This window comes from Salmo trutta, chromosome 12 (assembly GCF_901001165.1).
Source record: "Salmo trutta chromosome 12, fSalTru1.1, whole genome shotgun sequence".
Taxonomy (NCBI): domain Eukaryota; kingdom Metazoa; phylum Chordata; class Actinopteri; order Salmoniformes; family Salmonidae; genus Salmo; species Salmo trutta.
In genome coordinates, this window is record NC_042968.1 from 9,674,354 (window position 1) to 9,680,353 (window position 6,000).

A 6,000-nucleotide genomic window follows, 5' to 3' on the forward strand; every position below is an offset into this window, starting at 1 on the left:
TCTTTTGAGTTGAGTCAGGATTTCTTTATGCCTTGAAGCCTCTGGACCGAGAGAAGCAGCCATCTTACTCTCTGCAGGTTGACAGTCACACTTTTATGGCGTTATCTATGCATGTAGTGATATGTTTACAATACATATGATTAGTCATCCATTCGGTTATTATGGCCATTGGCAAAGATGGAATGCAATGTGACCTATGAGATTGCATGGACGGAACGATATTGTAATCATCGTCATCAAAAATACCATCAAATTGAATGCAATATATTGCAATGATTTGTTTTAATTGGGGTTTATTATCTCTGGCTTGTCCTCAAACAATGTACTGTCTAGCAAGACCAAATGAGACACAGTATCCTTAGTTAATTACAATCAGATGAGATCTTTAGGCTACCGTATGTGTCTTAATTAACTTATATTCGCCATTCATACTTACAGTTGCATTTACTTTTAGCTGGAAGTGAGTTCCCCCCCCCAGCTTCTCAGCTGTAATTGCCACTCAAGAAAATAATTAGCACAGGATGTCAAGCAATGTCACCCACATTAGCCCAGGATTGAGTGACAGGCATAGTCAGTCATTACAGGAATGGAAGACAGACCTACAGTTGAAGTCGGAAGTTTACATACACTTAGGTTGGAGTCATTAAAACTCGTTTTTCAACCACTCCACAACTTTCTTGTTAACAAACTACAGTTTTGGAAAGTAGGGTAGGACATCTACTTTGTGCATGACACAAGAAATTTTTCCAACAATTGTTTACAGACAGATTATTTCACTTATAATTCACTGTATCACAATTCCAGTGGGTCAGAAGTTTACATACACTATGTTGACTGTGCCTTTAAACAACTTGGAAAATTCCAGAAAATGATGTCATGGCTTCAGATGCTTATGATAGGCTAATTGACATCATTTGAGTCAATTGGAGGTGTACCCGTGGATGTATTTCAAGGCCTACCTTCAAACTCAGTGCCTCTTTGCTTGACATCATGGGAAAATGAAAAATAATCAGCCAACACCTCAGAAAAAAATGTAGACCTCCACAAGTCTGGTTCATCCTTGGGAGCAATTTCCAAATGCCTGAAGGTACCACGTTCATCTGTACAAACAATAGTACGCAAGTATAAACACCATGGGACCACGCAGCCGTCATACTACTCAGGAAGGAGACGCGTTCTGTCTCCTAGAGATGAATGTTCTTTGGTGCGAAAAGTGCAAATCAATCCCAGAACAACAGCAATGGACCTTGTGAAGATGCTGGAGGAAACAGGTACAAAAGTATCTATATCCACAGTAAAACGAGCACTATATCGACATAACCTGAAAGGCCACTCAGCAAGGAAGAGCCACTGCTACAAAACCGCCATAAAAAAGCCAGACTACGGTTTGCAACTGCACATGGGGACAAAGATCATACTTTTTGGAGAAATGTCCTCTGGTCTGATGAAAGAAAAATAGAACTGTTTGGCCATAATGACCATTGTTATGTTTGGAGAAAAAAGGCGGGAGGCTTGCGAACTGAAGAACAACATCCCAACCGTGAAGCAACGGGGGTGGCAGCATCATGTTGTGGGGGTGCTTTGCTGCAGGACGCATCACTTCACAAAATAGATGGCATCACGAGGAAGGAAAATTATGTGGATATATTGAAGCAACATCTCAAGACATCAGTAAGGAAGTTAAAGCTTGGTCGCAAATGGGTCTTCCAAATGGACAATGACCCCAAGCATACTTCCAAAGTTGTGGCAAAATGGCTTAAGGACAACAAAGTCAAGGTATTGGAGTGGCCATCACAAAGCCCTGACCTCAATCCTATAGAAAATTTGTGGGCAGAACTGAAAAAGCGTGTGCGAGCAAGGAGGCCTACAAACCGGACTCAGTTACACCAGCTGTGTCAGGAGGAATGGGCCAAATTTCACCCAACTTATTGTGGGAAGCTTGTGGAAGGCTACCCGAAACGTTTGATCCAAGTTAAACAATTTTAAAGGCAATGCTACCAAATACTAATTGAGTGTATGTAAACTTCTGACCCACTGGAAATGTGATGAAAGAAATAAAAGCTGAAATTAATCATTCTCTCTACTATTATTCTGACATTTCACATTCTTAAAATAAAGTGGTGATCCTAACTGACCTAAGACAGGGAATTTTACTAGGATTAAATGTCAGGAATTGTTAAAAACTGAGTTTAAATGTATTTGGGCTACGGTGTATGTAAACTTCCTACTTCAACTGTAAATTAGGAAGTCAATATTTGCCATTTGAGTAGCAGTCTTAGTGAAAAAATGCTATTTCCTCCATGCTTAATTTAGATCTCTGTACGACATTCCTAATAAAATCTTACCATTTTAGATTGGAGGAAATTGGTGAGAAATACTGTATATGTAAAGGTGAGAGACAACAATGTCATCATATAGTAATGGAGACATTTTTGACATGTTATGAGGTGCACGTTTAGATACTAAGTGCTTGAAACCTTGTGGGCTTTTCGCAGGTGTCCTTCTCAGCAGGAGTCAACTAACCTGGAGTCGAATCAATGAGACGAGATTGGAGATTTTGGTTAGAGCTGCCCTGCCCCATAAAAAACACTCACAAAATTTGAGTTTGCTATTCAGAAGAAGCATTGCCTGATGAGAACCATGCTCCGAACAAAAGAGATCTCAGAAGACCTGATTAAGAAATGTTGCCTTGCATAATAACACTGGAAAGGGTTACAAAAGTATCTCTAAAAGTCAATCCACGGTAAGACAAATTGTCTATAAATGGAGAAATTTCAGCACTGTTGCTACTCTCCCTAGGAGTGGCCGCCCTACGAAGATGACTACATGAGCACATTTCAGAATGCCCAATGAGGTTAAGAAGAATCCTAGTGTCAGCTAAAGACTTACAGAAATATCTAGAAGATGCTAACATCTCTGTTGACGAGTCTACAATACGTAAAACACTAAACAAGAATGGTGTTCATGGGAGGACACCATGGAAGAAGCCACTGCTGTCCCAAAAAAACATTGCTGCACGTCTGAAGTTTGCAAAAGAGCACCTGGATGTTCCACAGCGCTACTGGCAAAATATTCTGTGGACAGATGAAACTAAAGTTGTGTTGTTTGGAAGGAACACACAACACTATGTGCGGAGAAAAAAAGGTACAGCACACCAGCATCAAAACCTCATCCCAACTGTAAAGTATGGTGGAGGGAGCATCATGGTTTGGGGCTGCTTTGCTGCCTCAGGGCCTGGACAGCTTGCTATCATCGACGGAAAAATGAATTCCCAAGTTTATAAAGACATTTTGCAGGAGAATGTAAGGCTATCTGTACGCCAGTTGAAGCTCAACAGAAGTTAGGTGATGCAATAGGACAACAACCCAAAAGACAGAAGTAAATCAACAACAGAATGGTGTGAACAGAAGAAAATACGCCTTCTGGAATGGCACAGTCAACCCTGACCTCAACCCGATTGAGATGCTGTGGCATGACCTCAAGAGAACGGTTCACACCAGACATCCCAAGAATATTGTGGATCTGAAAAAGTTTTGTAAAGAGGAATGGTCCACAATTCCTCCTTACCATTGTGCAGGTCTGATCCGCAACTACAGAAAACGTTTGGTTGAGGTTATTGCTGCCAAAGGAGGGTCAACCTGTTATTAAATCCAAGGGTTCACATACTTTTTCCAACCTGCACTGTGAATATTTACACGGTGTGTTCAATAAAGACATGAACAATTATAATTACTTGTGTGTTATTAGTTTAAGCAGACTGTGTTTGTCTATTGTTGTGACTTAGATGAAGATCAGATAAAATATTATGACCAATTTATGCAGAAATCCAGGTAATTCGCCATTCAGGAGAAAACATTGTTAGTTCACAGAAGGGATTTTAATTTATGACACATCCGTGAGTTTATTTTTCAATACATATTGATGAGTGATGTTTGCACTGTCTGAATCTTCATGACATACAGAAATAGCATCACTTGAACTATCCACATGTCTCTAGTGAAGGACATATACACTATGTGTATTAGAAGTAGAGGTGATGAACAGTACTTCCTTTTTTTTATTGGAGTCTTACTACAGTCTGACCTTGGGGCTATTGTGGGTTAGTTCTTTGAGTTTTTGCGTCAGAGATGACTCAAGCGTCTGGATTTATGTGACCGAGGGGACTCGCGTTTGAGTGGATGAACAGAGAGAGCTGTGTGCGTGTGTGAGCATAACACCGCCAGATAATAGTGGGTTACCATTGATTACATTGTGACATGACCTTCAGGAAATGATAGAGCAGACTTTACATCGAGAATATATTATAGTAATAACCCCATAGAGTGTGCCTCTATTCAAATGAACTACAGTAGATATGAGTATGTTAAACAACTAATGTTTTTACCAAATGTAAAATGATCTTAGAATAAAGTCAGAAGGTTCTCATAATTAAATCAAGATTGTCCAGGAGGAATAATAGCATTTGAACTGAGTAAGGATGTTTCACTATAAGAACTATCCATTGTCATCCTTGCTTATGATTGACTAGTCAAATCACAGTGTGAATGTACAACAGCTGTGCAGAAGCTTGTCTATCTTTCTCTTGGCTAGGGATCTCATTCATGCAAGTGGGGGGCATCTGACCGTGACGACCGTAACACAGCCCGTGCTGACCTGTGCATCGGCCTGACGGACCAGACCCTCAGGATCCCCTACAGTCACATGTTCTTCATAGACTGTGACCGGCGAGGTGTCTCTCACTGAGGACAGTGAGTTACAGGCCCCTCACTCAGCTGCCCTGTTTAATTCAACATAGTATTGTCTTACGTTTCTCCGTTCACTGTTAAACAAATCACTTACTACACCCCTTCTCAATCCCCATACACACACGGGCACGCGCACACACGCATGTACATATGCACATGCACGTACAAACACACACGCGTACACCAGTTAACTAATTCGGGCAGTGCTGGTGCTATTTCTGGACTTCTGGTTACCATGGTGCCCCTGTGTTACAGCTTGACTGAAGCTAGACAACACTAACAACCCCAATCCACCCCATTGGCTGCCACTATAGGGCCATTAAATGTGAAATTGTCTAATTACGTCTTTATGACTCTGATGGCCTTGTTTGTGGGTTATTAACAACGTTTTCTCGCTTTTTTTTCAACTCGCTGTCTGTGAACAACAGAATGCAGCTCCAGGGCTCCCTGGATCGTAGCAGTCCTCCATTCAATTGAAGAGACACATTACAGCCGCCAAGCAGGGCTTTACATTTTACAGGTCAGCTGTGCGTTTCTGGGCACTGAGTCGTATCCTATAAAATCAGACGGGAAACACTTTCAGTTAAACACCTAATATGCCACCACAATCATTCAACAACCCAATTTCTCTCCTTGTTTATTTCATCCTGCCCCCCTTCTGCAGGTTACTGTATATTCAACTGCTATATATAGCCTATACCATACGGCCCCCGGTTATCATTATATATGATAATAATCATGGCGTATGCTACTGCTGACCTCAGGGATTTATTGTGTGTGTTTGTGTATATGTGTCTAAATGTCTGATTGTAATATATTGATGTGTGTGTGTGTGTGTGTGTGTGTGTGTGTGTGTGTGTGTGTGTGTGTGTGTGTGTGTGTTCCAGGGGCTTCCACCCTGGACCCAGAGATGTGTGGCCGCTACAAGCAGTCAGTGATGGTGAAGGACATGTGGGATAAACCTAACACTTTCTTCTCCACGGGCAGTGTGACAGTGGAAGTGACGGGAAACACCTGGGCGTCACCAGACCCTGTACGCCTCCAGGAGAACCTCCCTGGCCCCTACCCCATCCCCATCTCACAGGTAGAACCTCCCTGGCCCCTACTCCATCCCCATCTCACAGGTGACATAGTATCATGCTCCTTCTCCATCCCCACCTCATACGTGACACACAGTGATGCTTTCAGGGATCACAGAGATATCTGTATATTCCTGCAGGTATCCTGTATATTCCTGCAGGTGTCCCTACCCAGG